General features: G+C 46.1%; 1 protein-coding gene across 3 annotated transcripts in view; it reads left to right on the top strand.

Moving 5' to 3' along the window:
- The window catches only part of LOC124034684 (protein FAM214B-like), a 52,706-nt gene that overhangs the window by 14,682 nt on the left and 21,212 nt on the right, over positions 1-16,812 (top strand). For all 3 annotated transcript variants that reach the window (XM_046348162.1, XM_046348160.1, XM_046348161.1), the window contains exon 2: positions 16,343-16,529. The gene's annotated coding sequence lies outside the window, so the exon portion shown is untranslated. The remainder of the gene's footprint in view (positions 1-16,342; positions 16,530-16,812) is intronic.

Here is a 16,812-nt window from a genome sequence, read left to right as displayed (position 1 = left end):
TTATGTCGTTGGATTTAGGTTTTAAAGTTGGATAAAGAAAAGACGATGACTTTTTGAAAATGAAATCCGGTTTTCTACGTTGATAAAACTACATCACTTTTCTCTGGGGGTTAAAGGACTTGGCAGTAAAAGGTCTTATATCACAGGAACCAGATACCCTGGAATACATACTGTACCTTTAACTGGTAGAGAGGAACTAAGGTGAACATCAACACACACGCACACACACGCAGACACACACACGCAGACACACACACACATGACACACACACACATCATTGGGGCTTATCCATGTTAGCTTGGGGGACAGTCAGGAGAGGTGAGGGTCTGTGGAAGCTCTAGCAAAGGAACAGTATGGTTAATCCTAACCACACACACACACACACTTCTCTTTTTCTCTGTCATACACACACACACACACACACAGCTAGACAGGCCCTAGTTGTTGCCATCGAGACAGAGTGTCATTCTAAACATCGTGGGCGGAAGCCCTAATGCAGGGATCATCAACTATATTCAGCCGTGGGCCAATTTATTTTCTGGAGCGGATGGTCGGGTGGGCCAGAACACAATTACAAATCATTTGTTGACTGTAAATTAACCGCAAGAATCCCAAACGGATATATTTGACTAAAACATAATAACTTAACCTTGTAAGTTTCTACTATGCGTGGGAATACCTTTTTGCTCAGAAAACTGGGGGGGGGGGCAAATAAAACCATTGCCAGTTGGGGAACCTGTGTGTGTGTGTGTGTGTGTGTGTGTGTGTGTGTGTGTGTGTGTGTGTGTGTGTGTGTGTGTGTGTGTGTGTGTGTGTGTGTGTGTGTGTGTGTGTGTGTGTGTGTGTGTGTGAGAGAGAGAACAGAGTTCTATTCTTAGCTTTTTTTTCAGCTGTACTCAGACACCCTTGAACAGGGGAGGGACTTGAGAGAAGAGGCCACACCCCGTTTTCATTATATGGAAGTTAACAAGGGTTCTTAAAGGGGCGTGTGTGTGTGTGTGTGTGTGTGTGTGTTGGATCCTAAATAACAGCGTTGTCTAGTGAAATACAACAGTTCCTATTTAATTGTTTTCTCAGCTGAGGTGAAATATGTTTCATGGAATATAATGAGACCCGAGTACAAAAATACAAGCGGAAGACAAGAGCAGACAAAAACATGAGTTTCTGACACACTTGACCCTCTACTGGAAACAGAAGACCTGTCTGTCTGTCTGTCTGTCTGTCTGTCTGTCTGTCTGTCTGTCTGTCTGTCTCTGTCTCTGTCTCTGTCTCTGTCTCTGTCTCTGTCTCTGTCTCTGTCTCTGTCTCTGTCTGTCTTCCCCCTCTCGACTCTCCTCCCTTCTCTCTATATTTGGAGCTGAAGCAGCTTCTCTTGTTTTGCAAGACACACACACACTGTCACATCCTTTCCATGTACAAATAACAACTGAGGCCTAACACACTGTTTCAGGAAATAACAGCTTCTGTTTCGCAAGCTTCTATTAATTCTGCTCCTACACACTCTCTCACACTCTCTCACACACACTCTCACTCTCACACACACTCTCACTCTCACACACACTCTCACTCTCACACACACTCTCACTCTCACACACACTCTCACTCTCACACACTGTCACTCCTCACAAATAACAACTCTCAAGCTTCTACACACACTCTCACTCTCACACGCACTCACTCTCACACGCACTCACTCTCACACTCTCACACACACTCACTCACTCTCACACACACTCACTCACTCTCACACTCTCTCACACACTCTCTCACACAGACTCTCTCTCACAGACTCTCTCTCACAGACTCTCTCTCACAGACTCTCTCTCACTCACTCTCACCTCTTCTGCAAACCTCCCTAAACAATAGCTAGGAGGCAGGTTAGAGATGTTTTAGTGTAAAAGATGATTGACACCGTTCGTGTGTTTTTAAAATGAACCATTCCTAAATAGATGCTGTCTGGTGCCTAAGAGAATGAAGATTCAAATATACTTACCCCTTCCACACACACACAGAGAAATGCTGTTTTAGGAGCGTTCTCTGCTCTCTCTCTGTTTCTGCAAAACAGGCCGGGCAGGTGGGCGGAACATCGGCTTCCCCTAGCCAATCAGAGCCTCGGCTACTCCAGCTGAATCCCCCCTTCTCCCAGCCAATCAGAAGCCAGCTCCTCTCCCCCTTCTTCTCTATATGTGTTCAGTGCTGACTGGAACTACCAGCTGGGAGGAAGAGTGATGAGAAGCAGAGACAGAAAAGGACAGATGGGAGAAAGGAGAGAGGCTCAGTGCTGACTGGAACTACCAGCTGGGAGGAAGAGTGATGAGAAGCAGAGACAGAGAAAAGGACAGACGGGCTGAGATAGAGTCCTGACGAAAGAGAGAGGCTACTGGGGAAGAGAAGGAGAGAGGCTACTGGGGAAGAGAAGGAGAGAGGCTACTGGGGAAGAGAAGGAGAGAGGCTACGGGGGAAGAGAAGGAGAGAGGCTACTGGGGAAGAGAAGGAGAGAGGCTACTGGGGAAGAGAAGGAGAGAGGCTACGGGGGGAAGGAGAGAGGCTACTGGGGAAGAGAAGGAGAGAGGCTACGGGGGAGAAGGAGAGAGGCTACAGGGGAAGAGAAGGAGAGCGAGAGAGACACCCTACTAGAATCTGAAGTCAGAATATTTGATGATCTGGTGATCTGGTCACCAACCAAGGAGGGCCAACAGCAGCACTTAGATCAAATCAAATTTTATTAGTCACATGCACCAAATACAACACGTGAAATGCTTACTTTACGAGCCCCTAACCAACTATGCAGTTCTAAAAAATATGGTTAAGAATAAGAAATAAAAGTAACAAGTAATTAAATAACAATAGCGAGACTATATACAGGGGGGTACCGGTACAGAGTCAATGTGCGGGGCACCAGTTAGTTGAGGTAATATGTAGATGTAGGTAGAGTTATTAATGTGACTATGCATAGATAACAAGAGAGTAGCAGTAGTGTAAAAGGGGGGAGGGGCAATGCAAATAGCCTGGGTAGCCTTTTGTTTAGATGTTCAGGAGTCTTGTGGCTTGGGAGGAGAAGCTGTTTAGAAGCCTCTTGGACCTAGACTTGGCGCTCCGATACCACTTCCCGTGTGGTAGCAGAGAGAACAGTCTATGACTAGGGTGGCTGGAGTATTTGACAATTTTCAGGGCCTTCCTCTGACACCGCCTGGTTTCGAGCTCCTGCATGGCAGGAAGCTTGGCCCCAGTGACCTACTGGGACGTTCACATTCTGTAGTGCCATGCAGTCAGAGATGGAGCAGTTGAAATGCCAGGCAGTGACGCAACCAGTCAGGATGCTCTCGATGGTGCAGCTATAGAACCGTTTGAGGATCTGAGGACCCATACCAAATACTTTCAGTCTCCTGAGGGGGGAATAGGTTTTGTCGTGCCCTCTTCACAACTGTTTTGGTGTGCTTGGACCATGTTAGTTTGTTGGTGATGTGGACGCCAAAGAACTTGAAGCTCTCAATCTTCTCCACTGCAGCCCCATAAACGTGAATGGGGGTGTGCTCTGTCCTCTTTTTCCTGTAGTCCACAATCATCTCCTTTGTCTTGATCACGTTGAGGGAGAGGTTGTTATCCTGGCACCACACGGCCAGGTCTTTGACCTCCTCCATATAGGCTGTCTCGTCGTTGTCGGTGATCAGGCCTACCGCTGTTGTGTCATCGCCAAACTTAATGATGGTTTTGGAGTCGTGCCTGGCCGTGCTGTCATGGGTGAACAGGGAGTACAGGAGGGGACTGAGCACGCACCCTTAAGGGGCCCCTGTTTGAGGATCAGCGTGGCGGATGTGTGTTGTTACCTACCCTGCATTCTGTATGCATCGGGCCCTTCTTTGGACTCTGTGTTAACTCCAGACGAGCTTCAATGCCATACATCACTACTTCCTTGGGCTCTAACTGCTTTTAAATGCTAGGAAAACTAAGTGCATGCTCTTCAACCGATTGCTGCCTGCACCCTCTCGCCCGACTAGCATCACTGCTCTGGACGGTTCTGACCTAGAATATGTGGACAAATACCTAGGTGTCTGGTTAGACTGTAAACTCTCCTTCCAGACTCACATCAAACATCTCCAATCCAAAATTAAATCTAGAATTGGCTTCCTATTTCGCAAACAAAGCCTCCTTCACTCATGCCGCCAAACATACCCTCGTAAAACTGACCGATCTTTGGCAATGTCATTTACAAAATAGCCCCCAACACTCTACTTAGCAAACTGGATGTAGTCTATCACAGTGCCATCTGTTTTATCACCAAATCCCCATATACTACACACCACTATGACCTGTATGCTCTCATTGGCTGGCCCTCACTACATATACATTGCAAAACCCACTAGCTCCAGGTCATCTATGTCTTTGCTCGGTAAAGCCCCGCCTCTCAGCTCACTGGTCACCATAGCAACACCATCTTGTAGCACACGCTCCAGCAGGTATATTTCACTGGTCATCCCCAAAGCCAACACTTCCTTTGGCAGCCTTTCCTTCCAGTTCTCTGCTGCCAATGACTGGAACGAATTGCAAAAATCCCTGAAGCTGGGGACTCATATCCCTCTTTGAGCAACAACTGTCAGAGCAGCTTACTGATCACTGTACCTGTACACAGCCAATCTGTAAATAGCACCCCCAACTACCTCATCCCCATATTATTACTTACCCTCTTACCCTCTTGCTCCCCAGTATCTCTACTTGCACATCATCATCTGCACATCCATCACTCCAGTATTAATGCTAAATTGTCATTATTTTCGCCTCTAGGGCCTATTTATAGTCTACCTCCCTACTCTTCTACATTTGCACACACTGTACATCGATTTTTCAGTGTAACTGTACGTTTGTTTATGTGTAACTCTGTGTTGTTGTTTTTGTTTCACTGCTTTGCTTTTTCTTGGCCAGGTCGCAGTTGTAAATGAGAACTGGTTCTCAACTGGCCAAACTGGTTAAATAAAGGGGAAATTAAAAAATATATATATTTTTTTTTAAAGCACACAAGATATTAGAATTTTGAGTGTCTTGTTGGTGGTTTAATCCTCCGCGTAGGTCATCTATTGTATTGTCCATAGATTGCACGTTTGCTAGCAGAATGGAAGGAAGTGGTCGGTTTATTTGATAGCCCCGCCCTCCGGCCCCTTTTCTCCTCCTCCTCTTCACCAAATCACGGGGATCTGGGCCTCTTCCCGAGAAAGCAGTGTATTGTTCTCGTCAGACTCGTTAACCCGCAACACGTTCATTTCTTCATGTTAATTAATTCTGTCTTCCCGGTCCAAAATGACCGCCCCATTTTAGCTGATTTATAAATCCATAATAATACATATATTATCGCCTGGATCTTTTTTTATCAAGTTTTTACAAGTTTTGAACTTCTATTTACTATTTATGGCCTGAAGGCCTTATTCACCTGAGCTCATACACCTCGTTTTTGAGTTTAAAAAAAAGAAAAAAGCACAATGTATGGATTATTTATATCAAATACTCAGATGAAACATACTGTGCTATTTATCACAGACTACTTTGTGTCAAAGTTTAACAAGGACTCTTTCCTCCTCAGCAGTGTCATGATCTAAGATATGATCTAGAGCCTCACATACAGTATATTGTTTGGTCATTGTGCTGCCACAGAATGAATTGTGAGCAAGGCCTCAACAAAGCTTTATATACCAGAGCTGTGAGAAAAGTTCTATATATTATTGAAACAATGTTGTGATTGTTAGAATGCCAACAGGTGTGGTTGCCATGGGGGTTGCCATGGTAGCCAAGAAGGTGAGTGAGGTGTGTGTGTGCTCAAACACACATGCACCTGGGGGTCTGGGAGAGTAAGGGTGTCCATCTGATGAATGGGCATGTGCCTGAACATCAATTTTATACATTGATTGTAGTCTCACCCTTTTATTTCTAAGAGAGAGAGAGAGAGAGCTTCTGTCAGTCTGCACAACACTGTAAATTGACATTTTTTCTTTTGGAACTTCTGTGAGATTAATATTTATTGTTTATTTCAGAGAAAGGGGAGAGAAAGAGGGGCTATCTGGGAAGAGAAAGTTAGAGAGAGGCTACAGGGGAAGAGAAGGGTAGAGAGAGGCTACAGGGGAAGAGAAGGGTAGAGAGAGGCTACAGGGGAAGAGAAGGGTAGAGAGAGGCTACAGGGGAAGAGAAGGGTAGAGAGAGGCTACAGGGGAAGAGAAGGTTAGAGAGAGGCTACAGGGGAAGAGAAGGTTAGAGAGAGGCTACAGGGGAAGAGAAGGTTAGAGAGAGGCTACAGGGGAAGAGAAGGTTAGAGAGGCTACAGGGGAAGAGAAGGTTAGAGAGAGGCTACATGGGAAGAGAAGGTTAGAGAGAGGCTACAGGGGAAGAGAAAGTTAGAGAGATGCTACAGGGGAAGAGAAGGTTAGAGAGAGGCTACAGGGGAAGAGAAAGTTAGAGAGAGGCTACAGGGGAAGAGAAGGAGCCAGTGAACAGCCTTCATTGTTGTCAAGTTATTTGGGAGGACTGAAAGAAAGAGAGCGCGATAGAGCGGAGGAAGGGGGAGGGGGAAGTAGAGTGGGAGGGGGTTTGTGTGCATGTGTACGTGTAAAAAGAGTGACTGGGGCAGCAAGAGGGATAGAGTTAACGTTGTTGGGCATACCAGTACCAGTACATCACAGGAGGGGAGGAGAGCAGAAACAGCCTCTACACCACTAGAGAAACCTGATCAGTACTGGCCTTGGGAACAACTTTTCACACAGGACTGTTTCTCTCTTAAACACCCTATTCAGGCAGAGGAGGCCAAGCAAGGAATACATAGCGAAGAGAAAGAGATGGGAGTGAAGGCAAGCTGACCTGCTATACATAACTCTTAGCTGAAAGAGAGACACCATTCACCAGAGGTACTTAGCTGTGTCTCTGTGAGAATGATAATGGGGTGGGAGAAGCCTTAGCTGTGTCTCTGTGAGGGAGAGAATGCTAATGGAGAGAGAAGTCTTAGCTGTGTCTCTGTGAGGGAGAGAATGGTAATGGAGAGAGAAGTCTTAGCTGTGTCTCTGCGAGGGAGAGAATGGTAATGGAGAGAGAAGTCTTAGCTGTGTCTCTGCGAGGGAGAGAATGATAATGGAGAGAGAAGTCTTAGCTGTGTCTCTGTGAGGATGATTATGCTAATGGAGAGAGAAGCCTTAGCTGTGTCTCTGCGAGGAGGGAGAGAATGATAATGGAGAGAGAAGTCTTAGCTGTGTCTCTGTGAGGGAGAGAATGATAATGGAGAGAGACGCCTTAGCTGTGTCTCTGTGAGGATGATTATGCTAATGGAGAGAGAAGCCTTAGCTGTGTCTCTGTGAGGGAGAGAATGATAATGGAGAGAGAAGTCTTAGCTGTGTCTCTGTGAGGGAGAGAATGATAATGGAGAGAGAAGTCTTAGCTGTGTCTCTGTGAGGGAGAGAATGATAATGAGTCGCTCTGGATAAGAGCGTCTGCTAAATGACTTAAATGTAAATGTAAATAATGGAGAGAGAAGCCTTAGCTGTGTCTCTGTGAGGGAGAGAATGATAATGGAGAGAGAAGTCTTAGCTGTGTCTCTGTGAGGGAGAGTGATAATGGAGAGAGAAGCCTTAGCTGTGTCTCTGTGAGGGAGAGAATGATAATGGAGAGGGAAGCCTTAGCTGTGTCTCTGTGAGGGAGAGTGATAATGGAGAGAGAAGCCTTAGCTGTGTCTCTGTGAGGGAGAGTGATAATGGAGAGAGAAGCCTTAGCTGTGTCTCTGTGAGGGTGAGAATGAGAATGGAGAGCGAAGCCTTGGCTGCTAGCTACTAGCTATGTTCCTGTTGTCTTTCTGTGTTGTCAGTGTCCGGAGGCCTGGCACTCAGCAGCTCCTAAAATGGCCTCATAGAAGAGAGAGCGAGAGAGACTCCTGTCAAACAGCATTCTCAGCAACTATCCAACTGAACTGTTGGCTTAGCTAAGACCCCCATATCTCTCTCTCTCTCCATTTCTCAATTCAAACAGGATTTATTGGCATGGGAAACATATGTTTACATAGTCAAAGCAAGTGAAATAACCATAAATTGCCAACAAACATTACACACACACACACACACACACACACACACACACACACACACACACACACACACACACACACACACACACACACACACACACACACACACACACACACACACACACACAAAAAACACACAAAAAAAAGATGTATCTTTCCTCTCTGTTCTGTTCTCTCTCGGTTCTGTTTTCTTCTCTCTCTCTCTGTTTGTAGTCTGTCATTACATCCCTCCCTCCCCCTGATCACGATGACGTCCCATTCGAACACTGTGGCTCCCGCTAACCTGCAGTGCATTCGGAAAGTATTCTATCCCTTGACCCCTTTTATATTTTGTTACATGTTGTTTTTAGAGTAAGACTCCAATGTATCAGGAATCTACACACACCCCATACACCCCATACACCCCATACACACCCCATACACCCCACACACCCCATACACCCCATACACCCCATACACCCCACACACCCCACACACCCCACACACCCCATACACCCCATACACCCCATACACCCCACACACCCCACACACCCCATACACCCCACACACCCCATACACCCCACACACCCCATACACCCCACACACCCCATACACACACACACACACACACACACACAAAAAAGATGTATCTTTCCTCTCTGTTCTGTTCTCTCTCGGTTCTGTCGGTTCTCTCTCTCTCTGTTTGTAGTCTGTCATTACATCCCTCCCTCCCCCTGATCACGATGACGTCCCATTCGAACACTGTGGCTCCCGCTAACCTGCAGTGCATTCGGAAAGTATTCTATCCCTTGACCCCTTTTATATTTTGTTACATGTTGTTTTTAGAGTAAGACTCCAATGTATCAGGAATCTACACACACCCCATACACCCCATACACCCCATACACACCCATACACCCCACACACCCCATACACCCCATACACCCCATACACCCCACACACCCCACACACCCCACACACCCCATACACCCCATACACCCCACACCCCACACACCCCACACACCCCATACACCCCACACACCCCATACACCCCACACACCCCATACACCCCACACACCCCACACACCCCCACACCCCATACACCCCATACACCCCACACACCCCACACACCCCACACACCCCACCCCACACACCCCACACACCCCACACACCCCATACACCCCATACACCCCACACACCCCACACACCCCACACACCCCATACACCCCATACACCCCATACACCCCACACCCCACACACCCCACACACCCCACACACCCCACACACCCCCCACACACCCCACACACCCCATACACCCCACACCCCACACACACCCCACACACCCCATACACCCCACACACCCCACACACCCCATACACCCCATAATTGCAAATGTATAAACAGAAATACCTTATTTACAGATGTTTTGTCATGAGACTTGAAATTGAGCTCAGGTGTATCCTTTTTCCATTGGTCATCTTTGAGATGTTTCTACAACTTGATTGGAGTCCATCTGTGGTAAATTAAATTGATTGGACATGATTTAGAAAGGCACACACCTGTACCTAGGTCCAACAGTTGACAGCGCATGTCAGAGCAAAAACCAAGCCATGAGGTCGAAGAAATTGTCCTTAGAGCTCCGATACAGAATTGTGTCGAGGCACAGATCTGGGGAAGGTACCAAAACATGTCTGCCGCATTGAAGGTCCCTAAGAACACAGTGGCCTCCAACATTCATAAATGGACTACGTTTGTAACCACCAAGACTCTTCCTAGAGCTGGCCGACCCGGCCAAACTGAGCAATCGGGGGGAAAAGGGCCTTGGTCAGGAAGATGACCAAAAACTTGATGGTCACTCTGACAGAGCTCCAGAGTTCCTCTGTGGAAGATGGTGGTCCTGCTGGAAGGTTCTGCATAACTCCACCAATCGGGTCTTTACGGTAGAGTGACCAGATGTAATCCACTCCTCAATAAAAAGAACATGACAGAGAGATCCTTGATGAAAACCTACCAGACGGTGACTAAGGTTCACCTTCCAACAGGACAATGACCCTAAGCTCACAGCCAAGACAACACAGGAGTGGCTTCGGGACAAGTCTCTGAATGCCCTTGAGTGGCCCAGCCAGAGTCCGGACTTGAACCCGATCGAACATCTCTGAAGAGACCTGAAAATAGCTGCACAGCGACGCTCCCCATCCAACCTGACAGAGCTTGAGAGGATCTGCAGAGAAGAACGGGAGAAACTCCCCAAATGCAGGTGTGCCAAGCTTGCAGCGTCATACCCAAGAAAACTTGAGGCTGTAATCACTGACAACGCTGCTTCAACAAAGTACTGAGTAAAGGGTCTGAATACTTATGTGAATGTTCAGTTTTTTAAATATATTTTTTATACATTTGCAAAAAAATATCTAAAAACCTGTTTTTGATTTGTCATTATGGGGTATTCTGTGTAGATTGATTTATACAGTACCTGTACTGAGTCGATGTGCAGGGGTCCGATAATAACATGGCTATATACAGGGAGTACCAGGGGTACGAGGTAATAACATGGCTATATACAGGGAGTACCAGGTAATAACATGGCTATATACAGGGAGTACCAGGGGTACGAGGTAATAACATGGCTATATACAGGGAGTACCATGGGTACGAGGTAATAACATGGCTATATACAGGGAGTACCATGGGTACGAGGTAATAACATGGCTATATACAGGGAGTACCAAGGGTACGAGGTAATAACATGGCTATATACAGGGAGTACTGGGGGTACGAGGTAATAACATGGCTATATACAGGGAGTACCAAGGGTACGAGGTAATAACATGGCTATATACAGGGAGTACCAAGGCTACGAGGTAATAACATGGCTATATACAGGGAGTACCGGAGGTACGAGGTAATAACATGGCTATATACAGGGAGTACTAAGGGTACGAGGTAATAACATGGCTATATACAGGGAGTACCGGGGGTACGAGGTAATAACATGGCTATATACAGGGAGTACCAGGGGTATGAGGTAATAACATGGCTATATACAGGGAGTACCAGGGGTACAAGGTAATAACATGGCTATATACAGGGAGTACGAGGTAATAACATGGCTATATACAGGGAGTACCAGGGGTACGAGGTAATAACATGGCTATATACAGGGAGTACCAGGGGTACAAGGTAATAACATGGCTATATACAGGGAGTACGAGGTAATCACATGGCTATATACAGGGAGTACCAAGGGTACGAGGTAATAACATGGCTATATACAGGGAGTACCGGGGGTACGAGGTAATAACATGGCTATATACAGGGAGTACCAGGGGTACGAGGTAATAACATGGCTATATACAGGGAGTACCAAGGGTACGAGGTAATAACATGGCTATATACAGGGAGTACCAAGGGTACGAGGTAATAACATGGCTATATACAGGGAGTACCAGGGGTATGAGGTAATAACATGGCTATATACAGGGAGTACCAGGGGTACGAGGTAATAACATGGCTATATACAGGGAGTACCAGGGGTACGAGGTAATAACATGGCTATATACAGGGAGTACCAGGTAATAACATGGCTATATACAGGGAGTACCGGGGGTACGAGGTAATAACATGGCTATATACAGGGAGTACCGGGGGTACGAGGTAATAACATGGCTATATACAGTACATATGGGCACGGGAAAAGTGACTAGGCAACAAGATAGGTGTGTGTGTGTGTGTGTGTGTGTGTGTGTGTGTGTGTGTGTGTGTGTGTGTGTGTGTGTGTGTGTGTGTGTGTGTGTGTGTGTGTGTGTGTGTGTGTGTGTGTGTGTGTGAGTGACAATTTTTTGGGCCTTCCTCTGACCCATGCTGGTATAGAGGTCCTGGAAGGCAGGGATCTTGGCCCCAGTGATGTACTGTGCCGTTGTCAGATGCCAAGCAGTTGACATACCAAGTGGTGATGGAGCCAGTCAAGATGCTCTCTATGGTGCAGCTGTAGAACACACTGAGGATCTGAGGGTCAAATATTTTCAGTCCGCTGATTCTCTCTGATGTCATGCACACGACAGGAACATTATAGACATTCTCTCTCTCTCTCTCGCTCTCTTTTCTCTCTCTTTTTCTCTCTCTCTCTCTCTCTCTCTCTCTCTCTCTCTCTCTGTACCTCAATTCAATTCAAGGAGCTTTATTGGCATTGGAAACATGTGTTAACATTGCCAAAGCAGGTGAGGTAGATATCTCTCTCTCTCTCTCTCTCTCTCTCTCTCTCTCTCTCTCTCTCTCTCTCTCTCTTTACTCTCTCTCTCTCTCTCTTTACCTCTCTCTCTCTCTCTTTACCTCTCTCTCTCTCTCTCTCTCTCTCTCTCTTTACCTCTCTCTCTCTCTTTACCTCTCTCTCTCTTTACCTCTCTCTCTTTACCTCTCTTTACCTCTCTCTCTCTCTCTATTTATATATCTCTCTACCTCTCTCTCTCTCTTTACCTCTACCTCTCTCTCTCTCTACCTCTCTACCTCTCTCTCTACCTCTCTCTCTCTTTACCTCTCTCTCTTTACCTCTCTACCTCTCTCTCTCTCTCTCTCTCTCTCTCTCTCTCTCTCTCTCTACCTCTCTCTCTCTCTCTCTCTCTCTCTACCTCTCTCTCTCTCTTTACCTCTCTCTCTCTCTTTACCTCTCTCTCTCTCTTTACCTCTCTCTCTCTCTTTACCTCTCTCTCTCTCTTTACCTCTCTCTCTCTCTTTACCTCTCTCTCTCTCTTTACCTCTCTCTCTCTCCCTCTTTACCTCTCTCTCTCTCCCTCTTTACCTCTCTCTCTCTCCCTCTTTACCTCTTTACTTCTCTCTCTCTTTACTTCTCTCTCTCTTTACTTCTCTCTCTCTCTTATCTCTCTCTCTCTTACCTCTCTCTCTCTCTTTACCTCTCTCTCTCTCTTTACCTCTTTACTTCTCTCTCTCTTTACTTCTCTCTCTCTCTTATCTCTCTCTCTCTTACCTCTCTCTCTCTCTTTACCTCTCTCTCTCTCTTTACCTCTCTCTCTCTCTTTACCTCTCTCTCTCTCTTTACCTCTCTCTCTCTCTTTACCTCTCTCTCTCTCTCTCTCTTTACTCTCTCTCTCTCTCTCTCTCTCTTTCTTTCTTCTCTCTCTCTTTAATTCTCTCTCTCTCTCTTTACCTCTCTCTCTTTCTCTTTATCTCTCTCTCTCTCTCTCTCTCTTTACCTCTCTCTCTTTACCTCTCTCTCTCTCTTTACCTCTCTCTCTCTTTATCTCTCTCTCTCTTTATCTCTCTCTCTCTTTACCTCTCTCTCTCTCTCTCTTTACCTCTCTCTCTCTCTCTCTTTACCTCTCTCTCTCTCTCTCTTTACCTCTCTCTCTCTCTCTCTCTCTCTCTCTCTCTTTACCTCTCTCTCTCTCTTTACCTCTCTCTCTCTCTTTACCTCTCTCTCTCTTTACCTCTCTCTCTCTTTACCTCTCTCTCTCTTTACCTCTCTCTCTCTCTCTCTCTTTACCGCTCCCTCTCTCTCCCTCTTTACCTCTCTCTCTTTATCTCTCTCTCTCTTTATCTCTCTCTCTCTCTTTACCTCTCTCTCTTTACCTCTCTCTCTTTACCTCTCTCTCTCTTATCTCTCTCTCTCTTATCTCTCTCTCTTTACCTCTCTCTCTCTCTTTACCCTCTCTCTCTCTCTTATCTCTCTCTCTCTCTTTACCTCTCTCTCTCTCTCTCTTTACCTCTCTCTCTCTCTCTTTACCTCTCTCTCTCTCTCTTTACCTCTCTCTCTCTCTCTTTACCGCTCCCTCTCTCTCTCTCTCTCTTTACCTCTCTCTCTCTCTCTCTCTCTCTCTCTCTTTACCTCTCTCTTTACCTCTCTCTCTCTCTCTCTTTACCTCTCTCTCTCTCTCTCTCTCTCTCTCTCTTTACCTCTCTCTCTCTCTCTCTCTCTCTCTTTACCTCTCTCTCTCTCTCTTTACCTCTCTCTCTCTCTCTTTACCTCTCTCTCTCTCTCTTTACCTCTCTCTCTCTCTCTTACCTCTCTCTCTCTCTTACTCTCTCTCTCTCTCTCTCTCTCTTTACCTCTCTCTCTCTCTCTCTCTTTCCTCTCTCTCTCTCTCTCTCTCTCTCTCTCTCTCTCTCTCTCTCTTACCTCTCTCTCTCTCTCTCTTACCTCTCTCTCTCTTTACCTCTCTCTCTCTCTTTTCCTCTCTCTCTCTTTACCTCTCTCTCTCTCTCTCTTCCTCTCTCTCTCTCTCTCTTTACCTCTCTCTCTCTCTCTCTTTACCTCTCTCTCTCTCTCTCTTTTACCCCTCTCTCTCTCTCTTATCTCTCTCTCTCTCTCTCTTTACCTTACCTCTCTCTCTCTTTACCTCTCTCTCTCTTTACTCTCTCTCTCTCTCTCTTTACTCTTCTCTCTCTCTCTTTACTCTCTTTCTCTCTTTACCTCTCTCTCTCTTTTACTCTCTCTCTTTACCTCTCTCTCTTACCTATCTCTCTCTACCTCTCTCTCTCTCTCTCCTCTCTCTCTCTCTTTTACCTCTCTCTCTTACCTCTCTCTCTCTCTTTACCTCTCTCTCTCTCTTTACCTCTCTCTCTCTCTTTACCTCTCTCTCTCTCTTTACCTCTCTCTCTCTCTCTTTTACCTCTCTCTCTCTCTCTCCCTCTCTCTTCTTTCTTTACCTCTCTCTCTCTCTCTTTACCTCTCTCTCTCTCTCTCTCTTTACCTCTCTCTCTCTCTCTTTTACCTCTCTCTCTCTCTCTCTCTCTCTCTCTTTACCTCTCTCTCTCTCTCTTTACCTCTCTCTCTCTCTCTTTACCTCTCTCTCTCTTTACCTCTCTCTCTCTTTATCTCTCTCTCTCTCTCTTTACCTCTCTCTCTTTACCTCTCTCTCTCTCTTTACCTCTCTTTCTCTCTTTACGTCTCTCTCTTTTTACCTCTCTCTCTCTTTACCTATCTCTCTCTACCTCTCTCTCTCTCTCTACCTCTCTCTCTCTCTTTACCTCTCTCTCTCTCTCTCTCTCTCTCTCTCTCTCTCTCTTTACCTCTCTCTCTCTCTCTCTCTCTCTCTCCCTTTTTACCTCTCTCTCTCTCTTTACTCTCTCTCTCTCTCTCTTTTACCTCTCTCTTTACCTCTCTCTCTCTACCTCTCTCTCTCTCTTTACTCTTCCTCTCTCTCTCTTTACCTCTCTCTCTCTCTTTACCTCTCTCTCTCTCTCTCTCTCTCTCTCTCTCTCTCTCTCTCTTTACACCTCTCTCTCTTTTACACCTCTCTCTCTCTCTCTTTACCTCTCTCTCTCTCTCTTTACCTCTCTCTCTCTCTCTTTACCTCTCTCTCTCTTTTACCTCTTCTCTCTCTTTACCTCTCTCTCTCTCTTTACCTCTCTTTCTCTCTTTACGTCTCTCTCTCTCTTTACGTCTCTCTCTTTTTACCTCTCTCTCTCTCTCTACCTCTCTCTCTCTCTTTACCTCTCTCTCTCTCTTTACCTCTCTCTCTCTCTTTACCTCTCTCTCTCTCTCTTTACCTCTCTCTCTCTCTCTCTCTCTCTCTCTCTCTCTTTACCTCTCTCTCTCTCTCTTTACCTCTCTCTCTCTCTCTCTCTTTTACCTCTCTCTTTTACCTCTCTCTCTCTCGCTCTCTTTACCTCTCTCTACCTCTCTCTCTCTCTTTACCTCTCTCTCTCTCTACCTCTCTCTCTCTATTTATATATGATATGTCAGCCGTTCATAAATATCTTGTCATCGTCAGCTCTTCTCCCATCAAGTCACATGATAACTTGCTCGTGTTCCATATTCCATTTAAGACAGTACTTGGAGGGTTCATTGGTTGCTCGTTGCAACATTACTGAAGTTGAAACTGATCTACTGGTAATTTCATCTCTGCCAAAAGGAGATGTTGGCTGTAGTATTTTGAATCAATCATAAATATAATTTCTCTGCATTTGTAGGAATCCCAGCAAGATTTTTCATTTATATTCTGTTCACATTTATGGTGCCCATGTCACGTTGACCTTCTGCAGCGGCCATCTTGTTTCGTTATAGGATGTTTTCTTGGAACAGTATCTTTCTCTCTCTGTGGAGGAGCACAAAGGGCCTGTTGTCAAGGCTGCAGGTTGCCATGGAAGCAGCTTGTTCATGGGAGCATGTTCTGGTCCAAAGGTTCAGCTTATTTGACTGATTAATCTCTGCAATAAAAAAATCTAATTCTCAGGAATTCCCTGATGGCCTGAATTATCTACTGAGGGGTTCCCTCACTGCAAGGTCTTGATAGAATTGTCCATAGGCTGACTCTGATAAATCAGTTAATTGATTAAGCTAATTCTCTCTCTTGTGTCTCTAGGGATTCTCTGTGGAATGACCGTGTCATGATGCAGTCGCTGAGTCTCACCCCGCACCCAGGTGACGAGGGAGGGTGTCTCCGGCCGTCGGCCAATCACAGAAGGTGCTTTAGGATAGTCACTTCCTGTTTGTGTTCATCAATACTTCCTCTCGGAACCCTCCAGCCTCACTGACGTCCCGCCCCCTTGGTGAGTTTGCCACTCAATCAAAGTAGGCTACTTTCAGACAACACCTCTTAGTAGAGAATCTATATTTTATATTCTCTCTCTGTCTGTCTGTCTGTCTGTCTGTCTGTCTGTCTGTCTGTCTGTCTGTCTGTCTGTCTGTCTGTCTGTCTGTCTGTCTGTCTGTCTGTCTGTCTGTCTGTCTGTCTGTCTGTCTGTCTGTCTGTCTGTCTGTCTGTCTGTCTGTCTGTCTGTCTGTCTGTCTGTCTGTCTGTCTGTCTGTCTGTCTGTCTGTCTGTCTGTCTCG

This window comes from Oncorhynchus gorbuscha, linkage group LG04 (genome assembly GCF_021184085.1).
Source record: "Oncorhynchus gorbuscha isolate QuinsamMale2020 ecotype Even-year linkage group LG04, OgorEven_v1.0, whole genome shotgun sequence".
Classification (NCBI taxonomy): domain Eukaryota; kingdom Metazoa; phylum Chordata; class Actinopteri; order Salmoniformes; family Salmonidae; genus Oncorhynchus; species Oncorhynchus gorbuscha.
Note: the sequence above shows the minus strand (reverse complement) of the source record. Positions and strands in the feature narration are given on the sequence as shown.